The sequence below is a fragment of the Puntigrus tetrazona genome, chromosome 25, assembly GCF_018831695.1.
Source record: "Puntigrus tetrazona isolate hp1 chromosome 25, ASM1883169v1, whole genome shotgun sequence".
NCBI lineage: Eukaryota > Metazoa > Chordata > Actinopteri > Cypriniformes > Cyprinidae > Puntigrus > Puntigrus tetrazona.
Window position 1 is genome coordinate 712,585 of NC_056723.1, and position 20,432 is coordinate 733,016.

General features: G+C 39.4%; 1 long non-coding RNA gene across 1 annotated transcript in view; it reads left to right on the forward strand.

Annotated features, from left to right (window-relative positions):
- Positions 1-5,960, forward strand: part of LOC122331096 — a 9,735-nt gene extending 3,775 nt beyond the window's left edge. The window contains exons 2-3 of the long non-coding RNA XR_006248125.1: positions 2,179-2,577; positions 5,727-5,960. This is a non-coding gene — a long non-coding RNA (uncharacterized LOC122331096). The remainder of the gene's footprint in view (positions 1-2,178; positions 2,578-5,726) is intronic.
- Positions 5,961-20,432: the final 14,472 nt, after the last annotated feature.

A 20,432-nucleotide genomic window follows, 5' to 3' on the forward strand; every position in this document is an offset into this window, starting at 1 on the left:
TAATAAAGTAAAAATAAATTTGTAGGAATAACAAACAAAAGTACATAACAAAATTACAATATTAAAATGAACTGAAAATATACGAATGAATTCTATTTAGAAGTACTATAATAGTAAAATTTCACCGGATTCAGAAATTTGACACAATTTGTTATTGTTTATAGCTAAAATAAAAAAATCAAGTCTAAATAAAGTTATAATATATACAAAAATACAAGTAAGGTAATAAAATGACACGAACTGAAATTAAATGCACTGAAAATCTACAAATAAATCCTAATTAGAAATATTATAGATCTAATAATAAAATCACATTGGCCTGTTTTGGTTTTGAATTCAGAAATCAGATGCTGTTTTTATTGTTAACTAAAATGTAGCCGTTGAAACAAAAACAAAACAATAAAATGAGACATACATAATGAATTAACATATTTATATATGTGTGTGTGTGTGTGTGTGTGTGTGTGTGTGTGTGTGTGTGAATTGTGAATATATAACTGTATTTCTGAATATATAAATGTAAACCTGAATGCATAGTTGTAATTTTTGTAACATATAGAATTTAATCAGATCATATAGCAAAAAGTCTGAATATATAAATGTAAGTCTGAATATATAGCTGTAATTCTGCATATATAAATGCAAATTGTGAATATATAGCTGTATTTCTGAAAAAAACTTTTATTATATATTCACAGTTTACATTCATATATTCAGACTTATAACTATATATATGTTCAGATTTACTTCTATATATTTAAATTTTATATAATTATTTGGCACATCATAGCTTGAGTATATATAAAAATTAATATACACACATATATTACATAAATAAAAAAAAAAAAAAAAAAATATATATATATATATATATATATATATATATATATATATAAAAATTAATATAAATTAAAAACAATATATATATATATATATATATATATATATATATATATATATATATATATAAAACATAAACCAAAACAATGTATATATATATATATATATGTTTTTTATATATATATATATATATATATATATATATATATATATATATATATATATATATATATATATATATATATATTTGTTTGTGTTTTTTGGTGTGTGTGTGTGTGTGTGTGTGTGTGTATATATATATATATATATAAAACTTATATATTTCTTGACATATTAGTTCTCTAATGAGCTCTGTATAACTTTCCTGATTAATCAGATTTCTCTGATTCTGCTTGTTTCTTTCTTGTTCCTGACAGAAAGGTCATTAAACTGTGCTTCGAGTCTCAGGCCTAACTCTGTGAGATCTTTCAGATAGCGCAGGCTTTTGTCTCAGTATTTAGGGACATCGCTCCCAGGCTTCTCTTCTCTTTGTGAGGCTTTGTTTTGCAGCTGCAGGCGTCTGAAGTCGAGCTAAGACTCAGTCCAAAATGTTATGTTTGTTCAGTAACTGAACAGAGTCTTCTCATTTCACGCACACAAACTCATATCTATCACACAGGACGCTATCAGTCTTTAATTAAACCGTTCTCACTTTTTGAGCGTAGACCTGAAACCTTAAACTTAAATCGTTGTAAATCTTGAATGTTTCTGAGCGCAAGTTGAGATTAGTCTTATTTTTAAAAGACGCATAGAAGAAAGTTAAAAAGCAGACGTTTCTGAAAATATAAAATTCAGACATTTACATTTTGTTGTTTTAGATAAAAAATATAATTTCACAAAACATTTTTGATTCTAAACGCATTACTAGGAAATCTTTAATAACACTAGATGCATTCTAGTTTAGTTGTGTTGCATTATTTGCTTTTTATTTAATCACCAAGTGTTGAAAAAAACCTCATAACTCACCTGAAGCTTTTGCTAAACTGCTACTAATGTCTTGTTGTCGTTTTATATACACACGACAATCATATTACATGCTATCATTCTTAAAGATGAACTTTTTTCATTTAATTAATTACATGATGTAAATAAACGCATTTGTCGCAAAACAAAATTCACTTTAAATATCCACAAAAGATTATGTAACTATTTTCGTGGACATTGTAGATTAACAAAGAAATATTTAATTTGATTCAACATAAAACGTACTATGTTCTTTGTTTTCTTGCAGCGTAGAAAAACCGCGACACGCTAAACCAGCCGTAAAATACTTCTGTGTTTCTTTTTTTCTCCAAAAAGATGGAGCTCCCTTCAAGGCCACGCCTCGCTGGATCAGGCCGCTGATGAACCCAAAGCCAGATATTTATATCATTTAGATTTTTAGCAGCCCTCTCTAGCAGATCACGTAACACGTACGGCACACACGCTGCGTGAAAGGCCTCATTGTTGGCCCCTCACGCCGCTCGGCTCGATGCGGTCCCCGGCGAGGACAAATATAGCAGCAGCCCGCTTGTTCCCACGTGGAGCTTCGAGGAACCCTGCGGTAGCACAGAACTACCACGTCGCTGTAATAGCGTGTTATGCAACCGTTCAGCTGACTGCCGGCCGTCCCAAACCTGACGCCACCGACCCCCGGGGCCCTTTGGAATGCTGCCGGGGCCCGTCTGCACCTCCCCGCACTCGCTCTGGCGTCCGAAGGTGAGCAGCGGCTCTCTTTTCCCACTAACTCAGGTTCGATTCCGGAAACGCATGAAACGGTGAAGCGAAACAGCGAAGACAAGTTGCTTTTAATATGCGAGCTCACTTCTGCCACGGAACTTAAAAACACTTGTAATGTTTAATTTAGCGATTCTGCCGGGTTGCCAGGTTTGCACAGCAAAACTCGCTTTTTAAGGGGATTCCTGGTTTGTGCATTTGTGCATAAAACTCGTATTTTGGGGGATAAATATCATGTTATTGGGGTTTCTTCAACCCGCGGACATGAAACGCATCCAGCAGAAAGAGGGTTAAAGTAGCCCAAAACCTGGCAACACTGCAATTCTGAGTTTATAAAATACATAAACTCTGGATTGCATGAGTTATATTTTTTGGGGGAAGATAAACACAGATGCATAGATAGCAGCTCCGCCGTTGAGTTGGTTTCTTCCAGTTTAGGCTCTTCTCTTCACTGCAGCAGTTCAACAGGAGTTTGACATTCATAGTCACTTTGAGCAAGTTTTCGGGTGAGCTATTCCTTTAAGCGCGCACACTCCCTCCCGTAGCAAGATTGTCAAGCCCTATCTTTTTAATTCCCTTCTCCCTGTCTTTTTCCTCCTTGACATCATCGGGTTATTGCAGTCCTGGGAAGCCGAGCATGTGAGCTTCCCCAGGTCATTAAGAGCAGGCCTGAAAAGACTCTCTGCGGGCCGGAGATAAACCAGCCAGCGGACGCGCAATAAGCTCCGAATAAAGACAGCTCTGTGGAGGGCCTAGCTGGACACTGAGCCCAGGATTAAAGACGGTCTGAAAGGAGGAGAAAGTCAATGGAACCGCACGAAAATATGAAGTGAAAGAGAGGTGTGGGCCAGCAGGGGGGCGGACGAGATGAATGGGAAACTTATCAGCATTCGCAGCGCATGCGAGGACCCACCGCGACTGGGTCAGGGAGTTCTCCCGGGAGGAAAGGTGCTCTCGGGAGACGCTTATCTGCTGTTTGGCCGGTGCATTACAAGTCCAATTAGTCATCTAGCTTGAATAGCCCTAAAGCATCTGCGCTCGCATGTTTGCATCCGGTGTTTAGCTCCTGAATGTACTTGCTGCAAAGATTTTTTTGGTTCTTTGCTGAGGGGTCAAAAGGAATTTGTAGCGTGTCGCTTCTTACAACTTCGATTTCTTTTATAAAGCAGCTCCAAGTGCGTTCATGATTTTGCGTTAGAAGGCGGAGCTCCAATGCCACTCCTACCAGTTACATCATTACCCTTGACCAATAGCGGTTTAAAGATCTTTACGTGTTTCAAACTCCCAAAATAAACGTTGTTTTTGGAGCCCCAGAGCCACATCTACGTGTTACATCATCACCACGGGCCAATAGTTGTTTGAATGTGTTTATGAGGCGTAGAGCAAACTTTTCTGGAAAGTTTGGTCGTCTTGGCTGACTGTTCCAGACTTTGTTTAGGCCTTGATGGACTGAACAGAATCAGTGAATCAAGGAGAAGGCGGAGCCTCAAGGCCACGCCTACCTGTTAGGGAATGGTAGGCCGTGGACCAATAGCAGTTTAAAGGTGTTTATGAACTGGAAAGCAAAGTTCTTTTTGGAAAACTCCCGAAACAAACCTTGTTTTAGACTTAACAGACAGAACGATATCGATGGAGCCATGCCTCAAGTCAGAGAGAAAACCTTTTTGAAAACAAACTGTGTTGTGGCCTTGAAACGAAGGCGGAGCCTCTATTCTGTAATCGCCACAGATCGATAGAAGTTTAAACTTTTCTGGAAAGAACCAAAGCTTTGTTTTGGCCTCCACTGATTGAACAGAATGTAGTATACAAAGACCTTAAGAGCGATCCAAGAGTCCTAAAGACACCTGAAGCCCATATAAAGCCATGCTATGTACTACTTTTTACAAGCAGGCGAGAGGTTTACCCATTTTAGGTAGTATCTGGCAGAGACGCCACGTATGGAAAGGAGGCCTATCAAACACAGAATGAGAACAGCGAGTGAGTGTGTGTCTTTGTTCCTTCCTGTGGGTTCCTCGAGATAACATCAGCTTCAGCCATTACAGCCCTGCTATCTGAGGGAAGGGGCTCTTTCAACTGTCCCCAGGGTCAGGATACAGCACTGATCCTTTCATTAGGCCTACCTGATAAAACGGCATTAGGGATCATTTCGGAAATCTGAAGGGCACACACAGAATTCCCAACGTCACACACACTCCAGATGAACAGGCAAATTACGCAAATTGCATCAGATTTCATTAAGATTGGAAACGCTCTTGACGTTGAAACCGCGCTGCGCTCGGGTCACTGCGCTTGTTGGCTTCGTTTAGAGGTTCCTCTGCAATATTGCACGCTTTGTTTAAAGTATACATTTACAGCATTCAAATATTTATTTTAGTTGATTGTTACTGTACTTTAGTGGCAGTAAGCGTGTGTATTGTGCGTACGAAACGAATCGCCAAAAATCCCGTGCACACATATACGAAACAATCCACGCAATTATTAGTAAGTGAGACCCATTGTTTATATCTTCTGTCTTTGTCCTATTATTTGTTAATATTATAATTTGTTCTATCCTACATTTTTTGCACTCCGTCCAAATTTCTCATGCATTTCATATTAGTGCACACAAAAACGTAACGTCTTTGGTCGCGCCAAATTTTATTGCAGGAACACAAATTTGCACAGATAAGTTGTTGGGAGTGTGTGTGTTTTGTGTGTGTGTGTAATGGCGAGTCGAGGGGCGTCTTGAGCAACACGAGGGAGGCGTCTGTGGTTGTGGGGGAGTTTGTGGGATGTTATTGGTCGAGCCTTCGTAACTGAAGAATTGTCGGGTAATTAGATCATCCTGCGCAGAATAGGAATCAATTTCCGACCGGGCAGCGCCGTGGCTTTTCCTAATGTGAGCCACATTGGGACCCGTGATCCACGGCAATAATTCAAACCAGATGCGATGTCCCTCTCAGGTGGGCCGAGAGCTTCCATCTGCGGGGCCGAGAGGCTGTGTGGCCCCGTGACCGTGAGAGTTTCTGGGGGTGAAGCTGTGTGCGGCGTTCTGCTAAATAAAAGATCTGATGCTAATTTGCATTGTATTGGACTGATTACGTTGTACCATCACTGACTACAATAACATTCAGTTCTCTCTTTCTTTACAGGACGTGTGGAGAACCGGTTCCGTAGAATCCTGCGATTCTAAAGTGGGAAAAATATTATGGAAAAATTGACATCCTGTAGGCTTTCCATTTCTTTCATCACTAATATCACTTGCACATGTGCTCAAACTTCCTACATTTCTGGTTGCTGGTTTTGGTTGAGGGATTCGACATTGCATGTGTTTTTTAGATGGGTGTAGATTTGCGTTTGTCGTCCAAACATGTTCCCCAAACACAGCCACGCCAACTGTACTTGCTTAGGCATACTGGTTGCATTAAGGGCTAAATGTGTCCGAAACTTATTTACATCTTAAATTAAAATATTTGGAGAGGATTAAACTGCTCTTTTAATATGGATGTCTCATGCCCCTTTTTGGCCCTTTGGTCTTCAAATACTGAATGAATCACAGTCTAATAGGTGTATGCTATAACATTGCACACAAAGTCCTGCCAGGTCCTTTTCCAGGTAAAGCTGAGCCCCAAACCCTTCAAGTATGTCTTTCAGAGCAAATAATTTGCTGAATGACCTCATTCTCATCCATCCCAGATTATCTGCAGCTCAACTGCCTTTTACAACCCGACAACACAGGTGAGGATATGAGATAAATCAATAAGTAGGTGTCCTGCACCACCAGGCGACTGCTGGCAAGACTGAGCGAAGAGTGAAGGAAAGAAAACGAGGAGAGAGAGGGAAGTCTGAGCGCAAGAGCACGTATTCTCCAGATGAGGGTGAAAATGAAAACCACCTGGGCTGAATTCCCACGTGACCTGTCCGATGAAGAGTTGCAATGCCGGACGGGCGAATTTACTCGCCCTAAAAAAATGCGGAAAGCATCCAGATTGCAGAAAGGCTGTTAATGTCCGCAACACTCGTAATTGTCTTGGCACGGCGCGTTTAGCATTAGACAACACGTGTTCGACAATTAAACTCAATTGTTCAATTTTCCCAACGCAAACATTGAATGTAAATACACCTCATTTCATGCCTAAAGTGTTGAGACTAGCTCTGCGCCATTTACACTTAATGCTGGAATAGTCATGTTCGTGCATTAATGCTTGCACTCGACCGGGTCATGAATAACATGCTTTTATTGCATTACAAGTATGCCGAAAGAGAATTTAACACGGATATTTAGGCTGATGTGGCGCTTTTTGAAGCCGCGGCTCGGCGGAGTGAGTCAAGCTGGTCACGACGCTGATGATAATATCAAGTTTGCTCTTGGCTTGCTTTCATCAGGTCTTAAATCATACACATATGTGGTGCGCTCATAGACATGAAGTACGAACCCGAGCACTTACGCACATGAGCACAGATGCTATAATCAAATACCCAGAGCAGACCCGGTTGGTAATGTATCGTGCTGCCTGAGGAGATCGGAAAAAAACGCGACAGGTTATATGTTGAAGTGCATTTTCCATCCCTGAGAGCAGTTCAGGAACTGCATTGAAGGACATTGGACAGAAAGGGTATTAGTGCATGACTTTTCCCTAAGCATGTGGAAAATCGGTTTTCTGTGCCTTTGGGCTTCTGGAAGCTGTCCAGTAGCAATAGGCCTATCTTACACAGCTGAATATAATATAAATTAATTTCGGTAGCCATGTTAACATGTTTCTGTAATAGCGTAAACACAAAAAGGCAGGTGAGGAAACGATAATTATTGCGATGTAATTACCCTTGATGAATTGATAACAAGGGTTTGATATATGTTCGTGGCAACGGCAGAACAAAACAGAGCTACTCATTTCAATCGCGTCACTTGGACCGAATGTCCATTTCGCTGCGCAAGTGCTTGAATTCAATGAATAATGAATAAATTAATAAATTGCATTGCGAAGACGAACGAGGCTTATCCAGATTTAGAACGGCACGGGGGTGAGTCATGACAAAGAGCTGAAGTAATGCTTTCTATTAAAACTTAACCGGTTCAAATAATTCAATTTCACGGTATTAAAATGTTACAACTTTTACAGATGTTACTGTTTTTGTTAATGAACATAAATTTGCATCCTGACAGCTAAAGCTACTGTTTAGTGATTCGATACAATAGCACCCATGAAAACATGCTGAGACAAAGTAATTCGTTTTTCTGTTAAGACTTTTTCTGTTATTTTGTTAACAAAAAACGACCAAAAACGCGTCGTTTAAATAGTTACCATCTCAGTACTTTTGTGCTTATATTTTATGTGCTAATTGCAGCCCTTCTCCAAAGTTTATCAAGCAGTTTTTGCAACGTTTGCAAGATCCCAAATCAGTTTCCTCAGCACGCATTGTGGTTTTCGTTGTAAACGTTACATTATGTGCTCTGCGTTTAAGGTCTGCATCAATGCAAATGCAGGCAGACACCTGTACTGTAGAACACTCCAGCTGAAGGAGACGGGGGAAGGCGGCCCAACACTTCTCCAGGGATTAGTTGAGTAATCCTGCTTTTAACTGGCAGCCAAGGTTGGGCTGGGTTTGCGCTTCCACAATAGGAGAGAGACTCATTAAAGATATTAGCTGGGCTGGGCTATTGGCCCATTCACTGCTTAAATATGTGGTTTGATCCCGATTTAGACGCATATTAGATGTCTCCACCAAAGTGCTTCATTTCCCGAGGGGAGCTTTTGCTGGATCAGCAAACTTTGACCAGCAAGCTGGTTCGTCGTGCGCTTTAATGCTGATCCGGCAGATACAGGGATAGTATGCTTCCTGGTCCAGCCACAAGTCTCTAGATTTGGGTCAGTGTGCAACCTGTAACAGGAATGACGCACGCACACCGCACTTGAAAACTTAACGAACGGCATAAATAAAAAAGTCAATCTGGTCTCATTAAAATATGCACTTTTTGTGCGACGCAAACCTTACTTCCAAAGAGTAATGTCCACTGAGTGACGCTAAAACGCAGGTTCAATATGTGAACCCTGGCACATTTTTATTCCGTTGATACAGATATGCATTGGGGCGGATCAGAATCGAAATATCCCTGTACTGTCGCTAAAAGCTAATGCTCTATCATGTTTGAAATACGCCAATCCATACACCAATCCAACCTGATAGTGTTAACGAATGCAAAACTGATATAAAAAGGCGTGTTTCGTTTTGTTGAACCACATTTTTCCGTACATGTCTTCTCTGTGATCTACCAAGCTAACCTAGCGTCCACGAAAAGCACATAGATATGATGCTGGATGTGTGTGACGCTGATGTTCAAAAGCATCACTTTTCAAATATCCCAGCCTATTAATACTGCTTTGAAGTCATAACACTGTTTTCTTTAAGTATCTGCGTGGGAATTGCACTTCATTCATCGAAACTGCAGCAGTGTGTACTTGTTGGTATGCATTTCGCGTCTCCCAGGTACGCTTGTGCCGTGAGAGCAGGTAGAAAAAAGTCTGCAGACAAATATATTCTATGCTAGATGACTAGGCATCGTTGGTGGTCAGGGATAGCTTGCACGGCCAAACACAATGGAGCGACACAGTCTTAAGCTTTGACTTATGTAGTTTACGTGGTTTGGCTTGTGTTTCTGGATGTGTTTCAGCGTACGGGCTCTCCGAGGCCAGACAAATGGATACAGGCTTTTCTTTGATTTGGTGAACTAGTCTAAATGACCTATGTAAGCAGACACCGGAGCCCTAACCATAATTTTCAGCCCCGCGAAGAAGTTCAGGTGAGGTGCACCAGAAATGACTGCAATGAAAGAGTTTGGCTCCGCGCTCTCTAAACATGCAGTCGTGTACATCCATTACCGATATGTACACATCAGCAAATAAAATGTAAATACTGAGTGCAGAGCCTTTGATATGCAGGGCAAGACCGCAAGAGGATAAATAGGCTTCGTTACCCTAAACAGCCCAGATTTGGTCTTCCTGACAACCTCATGATTTATGTTTGAGGGTCAAATGTGTTTTAAAGGTTTCCTCCAGAGAAAATCCCCCAATTTTTTTCATCAGCTGGGATCTGTACCACCGAAACCTACCCTTACGCAAAAGTGCGCTGTTAGTATGCTTCTTCTACATTAAGGAATAGGACAGCATACTTTTAGTCTATACTTCTCAGAAATATACTCGAAATGTAATTTAAGTATACTTGATATATTTGAGCTATTATTACGCTCCTAAGCCGGAAACCGTGTTCATTGTTATACGCTAGGTGGCGCTAGTACACATCTTCTTTACAAAATTTCCAAAAAGTGAAGAAGAGACAATAGACGCTTCCAAATGTAATCTAAACATGTAATCATACAGACATAAAATCGCATCAAAATTGTGTAATGCTATAAAATGTTGACCAATAAGGAGGTAATAATGACCGTCGAGCTTCGGGCTGTTGATCAACTCTTTGTACGTTTTGATTATCAATCTAGTTCAAAATCTTTATGTTAAGACATTCTTATTTTAATGTTTTGTACGTTCAGATATTCAAAATGTATACAAATAAGTACCTAAACAGGAAGTAGTATGCTTCAAGTGTGATGTAAAGTTCGATTACGAGTGTACTTTTAGCATAAAACTACTAAACTAGTATTTTACTGTGACTATACTTCAAAGGGGTCTAAGATGACGCTACAAGTATTTAATTAGTAAACTATCGCTATAGCTATTTCATGCCTAAAATAGTTATACGTATATACTTATATGTAGTTCACATTTAGTATAATTGCATTACAAGCAAAAAACATTGATGTAAACTAGTTGAATATTCAAAGTTACTACTGTTATACTTAAAGTATACTCAAAAGTAAGCTTTCGTATACTAGAAAGTGGGCCAATGAGGAGTATTGAAATAGTGCACTTATGAGTATACTACTAGTACACGGACATTTGTTTACTTACTACATAAAGTATAAAAAATATACTTGAACCTTACTTAAGTATACTATACTTTAAAGAAAGCGCTTTATGGATGACCAAAAGTCTTGCTTCAGAATACATTTTTGTAATGTTTTTTTTGGTTTGGTTTTGTTTTTCTGTAAAAAGAAAAGAAATCCCAATATTTATTGCAAATCAGTTGCTGTTTCCTGAAAGGCGTTCCCTATGTAGACAGTAGGTGGCGAGGCAGCTTTCTGGATTTGGAGTGAATAACGTCGTCCATTGTGATAGGAAAATGCGTCCAGAATTTGACCTTTTTTCCATTTAATTAACCACAATTTTCACGGGAAAGATCTTAATTTAAGCGCTTTGCCTTGGGTTTTGAGTAAAGTACCACGTGTGAAGGGAATGCAGCCTATCATCGCATCCATCGCAAAACATTCTTGTTTAGTACCTTACATCTGTAAATCAATTAATAGTAGCTTTTAGGCTGTGGATAATTAAAAGAATACACCATCTGCCCGTCTAAGAGCCCCTTCTCTCTAAATAAGTTGTCCTTCTAACACCATCAGGGCCAGATCAGATTGTCTGGGACAACCCATGTTTAGCCAGCACAGCTAATTAGGAAAACCTAGCATGCCAGACACGGAGCCCTGGGGTCCTTCCCTCACATTAGTGACACTTAGACCCTTCTAATGGACGCTGACCCCTGTTCTAGCCACTGATTGGTCACTCGGGTCCAATCCCACCCAATACACTAACCTGTTATTTTGGTTGCAGTTCACAAATAGAGCGGCAGTTGTCTCGGCTGTTGCCTCTAGGGAATGAAGTAACATTCCTTCTCTTCCCAATCCACACTGCGTGAAACACAGCCAGCAGGAGAAGAGCCATCCCAAAGGAAACCGCACAGCCTCTGTGGAAACCACATTATTAGATATAGTTAACGAGCGTGTGCTAGTTAGCGGCGTGCTTTTCTGCAGTTAGTCCTGGGCTTTGGTAGTAGAACTTGGTGCAGTAACAGGTTAAGAGGTCCGATCTCATTTCCTGTGAGCTCACAAACAGCCGAACACATTTTAACCGACTTTTGTAAAGAAAACGGATCATCGTATGCACCCTCTACTAAACTGTCAGGCTTTTCGGCTGATAATAAACAAAACACCGCACAGCCGTCTGCCGTCACGGACCCAAAACATCACACACTCTCAGAAATAAAGGTACAAAAGCTGTCACTGGGGCGGTACCTTTTCAAAAAGAGTCCATTTTGGAGTTTAAGTACTTAAATGTACATACTTGAACCTAATAGGTACAAAAGCATACCTTCTTTTGTACCTTTATTTCTGAGAGTGTAGGATAGTATCTGATGAAGGCAAGGGCCAAACACAGCTAGTGAAACCTGGAAAGAATTGACCGTTTAGTCAACTTAAACATTATATTGGTGACAAATCCCTGTTGAACAATAATAATAAAACAGCATATGCTGGTTAGGTATGTTTTTAAAGCATTGCAGCTGGTTTGGCCAACTAAGAACTAGCTCAAACCTGCTTCAGAACATACCTAATCAGCATATGCTGGAGATTCCTCATTCCCTACTGATATATAAGCATGTTTTAAATGGCATTTTCACTCATTAATGCGTGCCACTGTGGTAAGATGTGCTGTTTGTGCTTACTTATTTACATTAAGTAAGCATCACGGCCATTTTGTGACGTATGCATATGTCGGTCATCACTCTTAGCGGACCCTCAGTTTGATAGCATCCCTTCATAACTGATCTCAAGCCGGTTTAGCTGTGTGCGTTGGTGGACCTGATTGTGGATAAGCAGTGGGCTTGTGCATGAGAACACCGCAGCTGCTGGCCAGACTGAAACCTGAGAGCGCAGACGCATTCAACTGCAACGTCAGAGTCTGAGGCCTGCTGGGTGGGGACGCCTGCAGTATGTCCGGGGCCCCAGCGGCCCTGCCTTCGCATGCTACCAGTTTTAATTGAATCCACGCACGTATACGTAAGCATTTTAGCGCTTACATGCAAAATTGTGTTTGGCATGGATGGTCGTGAGAATTGGTTAAGCTGCTTATTAGGTACGGGCGAAATAACACAAATCTTACATCGGTGTATGCACAATTTTATAGTGCGGCAACAATATATATATATATCAATATTGTTAATTTGCCTTTAAATAAAGTCTTTGTGATATCAAAAACTGCCATTGATTAAACAGAAACTAATTGCAAGCAGTAGGACAAAAAAAATAAATAATAAGTGCTGCATATGTTGTATCTGTAAAGCAAATTAAATATATAGTATAAAAAAACTGCATATTTTTCACTATGTAAATGAAAAATATATTACATATATAAGTTATAAAAGAGCAGCAGGAATATTAGAGTGCTGTCACTTTAAGAGCTCCCCGGATCCAATGTACTGTTACACGTTTTTTTCCCAGGACACTTGAAGATGGGTATTTTCATACATGCAAGTTTGTATTTAACCGTTCAAGACCTATAAAGTGGCAAAAATAGCTCACTGCCTTTCAGTGCATACAGTTTGGGCAGGTTGTTTTTAAACAACAATGCTTGAAAACGTGTGCAAACTATATTTTCGTGACCACGTAGCACAACAACATCACCTCAATAGAGTCGATAGTTCAAAATTTCCACCGCTTAATCATGTATATGATGATAAAAATGCCGTCAGCATTGCATACTTCAAAAAACATTCAGAACTTGAGTGGAATTGTTTAGTCTCAGATTGGGTGACTGTATTTATTCTGTAAAACCGATCGAAAATTATAACTGGTATAGTGCTCTACTTTTGACATGTCATTGCATTATCCCACCACCAGTCTACCAACTTTTTAAAACATTGCCAAATAGGAAGTTGTTATTCATAGGGCTGTTTTGTCCGGGTCAAGTTCTGTGCAAAAATGGAAACACTTACTCAACCCTACCAATATTATAGATGCTTTTGCATGTTTGGTGCCTTCGAACGAAGCAAAGATTGCACGAGGCGACGTGGCAATGGTGCATCTTTGAGTTCGGCGGAAAGTTATTATAATCCGATGTTTCCAGGGCTCTCAGCTATATTGACCAGTGAGGTTAAATTGTGTGAAACTGTTCCACCAGCTTTATGTGGCGGTGTACAAGTGCCCTAGGCCTCTTCAAAGTGTCCAGAGCTTGTAAACCGACTCAAGTGAAGTTCACGGAAAGTTTACTATTAGCTTCTTCGAGTCCCTGACAGAACCGACGCATGGCTCTTTCAACAAGCCATTGCCTGTTCGGAGCGACGCAGAAGCAAACAATCGGCCGCATTTAGCCACATCTAGGTTATTCAACACGCTCCGCGAGAGCAAATATGAGCGGTGAGCGGTCACCAAGATTGATCGACTGATACTTCTCTTCGCTCTTTGAGTCTTGTGTGTTTCTTTCGCAGATACGAAGGGCCGTCCGGATGGAGGGCCGCACTGTCAACAAATCCGCTTTCAGAAAGCTTTCCAAAGCCACGCGTTGAGTAAGACCACAGGGGTGGGAAGTTTAGATCTCGGGACGGTTGTTTTGACAGCGTCGCAAATCTGTCTTCGGGGCTAAGCCTGGGAACTCACCTCCGAAAGGATGGGAAGAGAATTGACAGGCCGCTCCGGCATTCCAAGGGCCGCGGAATTCGAGGCTTACTCCGAGGAGAGTCGGGATTTAATCCGAAGAAAACGCAGGTTTCAGGTGGCCGAACCTCTTGATCTCAGACCACGAGAACACCTGTCTGGAGGCCGGGCTGCGAACGGGCTCATAAATTACGCCGTTTACGCCGTCGCTTGAAACTGTCAGACGAACCGAGCGAAAACCCCCGGCGACTTTCCCCACAAACGGCCCTGTCAGGAGCTCGTTCCATTAGCTAGATCAACCTAGCTCCGTTCCAGGCCTCACGAAGCGGCTGGAGTGATTGATTTTCCTGCTGGCTCAGCTCGTTCGGTCGGCTAAATCTTTCACTTGACCCCGATGTGCAGCATTTTTCACTTTAAATGAAGTGCCTCCAAAGCCGATTCATCCTAAACGCTTAATCTCAAGAACTCTCTCGGGTCATGTTTACTAATGCCTTGCGTTCCAGAACAGTAAAAACTGATGTGTCACGCTCGGAGCCCACCTCCAGGCAGGAGCTTGTTGCCTTTTAATGCGCTGTTCTTGTACGCTCTTCCAAGGCATGTTCCCAGTCGTCGGCAGAATTTCTAGTCCACTTGTTCTGAACACACGAGATGCTCCGGTCCATCAGCCATCAACTGACAACTGAATATTGTTTCTTACATGTCGTCTAATCTGTGTTCCTCAAGTGCACACAAACCTTGCAATCGTTGTTAACACTTCCTATGAAGCCTGTATTTATAATTAGTTATAAGTTATAGTAATTAATAACGTTGCATCAACTCACGAATATTCATAAGAACAGTTTTAATGTGTTATAAAACTGACTTAAGTGTGGTTATGGTAACATTACCATTTTACTAACGGTACTTTACTTAAAGTGGACAAATAGCACTTATAAGAGATGATAATAACAACATAACAATACTAGATCAGATATCAGATCAGATGAACGCTCAATATGACGCATTACAGAAGTATTAGTAACTACATGTCAACTAGCCTTCATTGGAGTATTAGTATTAGTGCGTCGCTAAATATATGCTAGCACTTTATTTTGATGGTTCCTCAGCAGACATACTGAGTATAGGATACTTTGCAAGTATGCGGACATTCTACCTACCCTATAAGTCTGCTAATACTCTTAGGTTTATAATAAACATTGCACTTTTCTCGGTCAGAGGTATTAGCTAGCTCACGTTAGCCTCAGTGTATAGAAACACTCAAACAATACTCAGCACCTAAAAACTATGCAAATCTTGAATAAACAATGTTGAGATGTGATATAGGGATATAGTCCACTAGAAATGAAGTAGATTTAATTTGGTGTTCATAGTGCATTATAAATAATCACAAATACGTCAACATTACAATTGATTTTATAGTTATTAATGATGTTATAACACATTATAAGGCTTTTAAAATTAAAATGCATCATGCATTCGTTATGATGCCTTAAGGGTACTTTTATAATGTAATATAAATACAGGCTTCGTAGAAAGTGTTACTTAACGATTTTCCAAAACGAAATATCATGAGTTATGTGAAGAGGATCGCTTTACCAAAAAGTAGCTTTTTTATTAATGTTTCATTCATTTTATTAAGTATACTTAAGTAAAGTTCAAGTATTTTTTAAGCATACTTTATGTAGTAAGCATGCAAATGTCAGTGTACTAGTCGTATACTTGCAAATACTCCTTGGGACTATAATTGGCACACTTTCTAGTGTACTTTTAAGTATACTTAAAGTTTAACAGTAGTACACAACTAGTTTACATCATTGCGTTTAGCTTGTACCGCAGTTATACTAAAAGTTAACTTATAAGTACACTGATGATACACGTAGCATTTTAGTGCACTTTGAAGTATAGTCACAGCGAACTACTAGTAATACTCGTAACTAATCTATACACAGACACATAGGTATACAATGTACGTGGTTATATATGGATGTATTTTAAAAATGCTAGAATATACAGTATACACATATAAATCTTGTCTTCGCTAGTTTAAAAAAATAAATGAATTCTGTTGGTCACCATATGAGCCGATCAGGTGCAGATATTAATGTTAGGAGGATTAAAAAGACTGATAATCTGTTAATGTTTTATAATGCTTTTTATGGAAGTTAAACCAGACCATTCTCTTCGGTGTTTTAATATCAGTCCACAGTACTGGCCCGTTCCCTCATGAATGACGATGCATTGCGAGAAGAAAAAGCCTCATAAATGGAGACGCAGGACACCGCCGCTTTGCTGCGAGAGCAATCCACGCGCATCAAGATGACGAAAGAGTCTTTAAACGTCTTTCTGGAGCGTTCGACTCCTATGCGTCACACATTTAACATCCCCGGTAGTTTCTCCTGCTCGTGTTTTTCCCTCTGATCTGAGCCCGTCAGGAGCGGTCAGGAGGATGGGTAAGGGTCAGTACTGTAAATCAGTCTTTGGTTACGCTGTACAGTAGTAAAGTCTCCATTGATGTTGGTCAGACACATATGGACAGCACTTCTGCTGATCTGCAGGTGATCGTACGAGCTGAAGACAGACTAGAGATGCTTCTAATTGAATTGTGCTGCTCTTTAAAAGAGTTACAGAGACACTGCTAGTGGTCCGCTCTTTTTTTACGTTTTTATTATTATTATTATTTTTAAAATCCGATATTGAAACCCACGTAGAACCATCACAAAAAGATTATAATTTTATTAAATTAAAATGACCACTTCAGTAATTCTCATTTATTTTAAATTGATACACTAAAATAACGGAAAAATGGTATATATGCTAATGTTAATATTTACTCAAAATTAAAACAAAATTACACTCAAACTAAATTTAAAGTATTATTAAAATGATCTCAAAATAACTATAATATAGTATCTTGGTGTTACTAAAATAGCACTAGCTTTGATTTTTATAGGAACAAATAATATTTCATGTATTCTCTTAATTAATGAGATTGTTGAGCATGCATAATAATAAAAAGAGCAAAATGCTTTATGCAATATTTCTCTAAAGGGACTTCATGTATAGACCTCCATTATGGTTTAATATTTTATAATATTTTCGATTTCGATACTGATACTGAAACATCTCTAGTTGTGAGTTTATTTTAACGGCACAAATAATATTTAATGCATTTTCTTAATATAAGCATGCAGCATTATTTGGATGTACATAGTTGATAAAAAAAAAACACACACACACACAAGACTTGCAATTATAGGCCTGTATGACGCTTTATAAATGTAATGAATTTCTAATGCAGGCGCTGTTTATTAAAAGTTTATACCAAGAACGTTTTATACGTTTAATAACATGACACGTAATTATGCAAAGCTGCCTTGCGTCATTGCACAATCAGCGTCTGAGGAGTTCAGTGGAGTCAATGGTTAACAAAAGCTTAAAGACGGAGCACACAAAGGTGTGTCGGTAATGTTCGCCGGTGCCATTGAGCTCAGGGTCAAAGCCTTCCATACGTAAACCAGCACAGACGGCTTTTTAACATCCAGCCAGCCGTGACTCTGCTCAGAAGAGCTCTCGAGGAAGATGCTTGCGTTTCAGGAGATCACAGAGGCTTAAAACAGAAACAAAAAAGGCCTCGGGATCAAATAGCGGGAACTGTTTCTTTTCCAAGGAGAGCGTGAGGCGTGCTTCATGCACATTTTGCATTGAATATCACGTACAAAATAAAGGTTTTGGTTTATGTATGATGCACTTGTGCGCTGTTTATTATATTTTTAAGATAGATATTAGTTGCAAAGGCATTTCGCATTTAATGCGCTTAAAAAAACCACAACTAATAAATGAAAAAAATAAATCAATTAATTAATAATAAAAAAAAAAAAAAAAAATATATATATATATATATATATATATATATATATATATATAATTTTTTTTTATTTACAGACATATATAAAAATAACTACTAAAACTGCAACAAAACATGTGTTGTAGTGTGTTTACTGAAAATATAAAAAATAAAATAAAAATAAAATAAACACCCACGAAACGCTGGCAGGACCGTGTTCCTCTGGCAGGCTGTCAAACAAGCTGCTTTAACAAATTTATGCAATAAATCTCGAATGCTTCAGCGTGTGTTTGGACAGTAAATGCATATGTAAGATGATCTTTTTGGCTATCGAACGCAATTTTTCAGATTCCTTGTGGGCATAAACATTCTCTAACATTTCCCCCTTTTTTTTCTCCTTGAAATAAGAAATAAGAAACGCTCACACACGCTTAACATGAACCTCGAACATCCGAAGTCCTTGAGACTGGAAACCGATTAAAATGTTCTCTAGACTAAGAAAAAGGTTTCTTTTAGGAACGGTTCACTGAAAGGGTGTTGGGAAGGAATAGTTTGAAGAGTGCGTGTTGACTTTGACCTCCATCAACTGCTGCTTTACCAATAATTTATGGCTGAATTGACATAGCGGACCCTGAATAGTTTCCCAAGATCCTGCCGGGGCCACCCACGGGTCACTCGTGGGGTCAAAGGTCAAGTGAAAGGGTCGAAGCTCGCTAGAGACTTCAGATGATGGAGACAATGAGCGCTGGACATCAGATAAAATCTACAAAGAGATCACGTCCGATCAGCAACAGACTCTTATTTTGGGTGTCGCTGAACCCGGAAGGCTTTCCTATAAGGATGTTTAAAATGTCTCGGTTAAAAAAACATAAGCCGTGAATCAAACCTGCCAGCTACGAGAAGAAAGCAAACTTTGATACGAACCAAAAAAGTCATTAAATACATGAGACTATGAGCTTCATGGCTTTAGCGAAGGAAAGAACTACAATCCCATGAAGCATTGCGGACGACTTCATTGAGTTAAAAGGTAAGGTGAAATTTAAAACCATTCATGCAAAAGGTTTATTGCTATAGGCATAGATATTTAAAAATATGAAAGTATTTTGGTTGCATTTAGAGGCTAAAATCGTTCGTGGTGCTTCATGGGAGTGGGAGGAGCCAAAGACCTCTTTTGGTCACCAGGACTCTCTGATTGGTGAAATGTTTTGTACAGCATGATGGGTAATGTAGTTTTTCACATTGTAGTTTTTCACAATGTAGGTTTTCTACATTGGGAAACTGATTTTTAACAATTACTGATTATAAAGGAATAGTGTGTGTGTGTTTATATATATAGGAGGGAGAACCGATAAACCGATAAATAAAATTTTAATTTAAAAAAAATTAGTTGATTGCCATACATTAGGCTATTCTCTACGTAAAGTGGGATCTAAACTGTAAACATGTTTGTCAAAAAAAAGTCGATAGTGTTTACTTTCAAGGCATCTCAAGTTCACGTTTTACTGCAGAACAAGTGCCCTTGTTTTTGAACAGAAGCCGATAAATCAGTGCTGTATTCAGGTCAGGGGACAAAGACGTTTCATCAAAGCTGACCAAAAGGGATAGAGGATGGATAATTGAGATGAAGAAAGTTATCAGAGTAGTTCACTGGTTAGCAACCTCAGAGCTCACTACACGTCTGTCTTATCAGGTATCGGTAAAAATCAGTTTCTCTGAGAAGATGGACGGAGTTTTTCTTCTTATTGGGATGCATCTGATCTCTCATAACGCTCTCCTCTCGTGAAACGCTTTTACTGCTCAGAAGAATGAAGCTGCTGCAATCTTTACAACCTTTAAGAGCGACTTCACATTCACAGGAAGAAGATAAAACAGCCATCAGAGTTTAACTGCGCCGCCGTCAATCATTTCGACCGAATTACTTCAGTAAAGATGTTTTCATCTCATGATTTTCACTCTGTTTTATTTGTAAGGCTGTCAAGATATCCCCAAAAATCTGTTGTGTTTGTAACAGGCAGCATGGCGTCTGTATCATAATCTAATTATATGTATTATTATTATTATTATGTGTGTTTTCTATCCATCCATCTTAAATAAAACCACATGCACTGCAAAAACACAGTTTTGTTCATGCAAAATGTGATTCTCGCAATGTTTTAAGTTTTATTCACTGTCCGTGATTTTTAATCTGTTTACTTACTTGTGCATTTGATGATCCGATTACAAGAAAAGTAGTGAAGCTACTAACTTGCACACCTAATTGTGTGTGTGTGTGTGTGTGTGTGTGTGTTAATGACAGCTCACTGTCAGTGGTCACTGCAGCAGGTTTTGTTGTGCTTCAGTGAAATGAACTCTGATGTGATGTGAAGTGATTCAGTGGTCGACTTTGGAGTCTGCACTAGAGTAGGGGGCGTGCCAAGAGCCTCGGCTCTGCTGTGTGTGTGTGTGTGTGTGTGTGTGTGTGTGTGTGTGTGTTTAGGG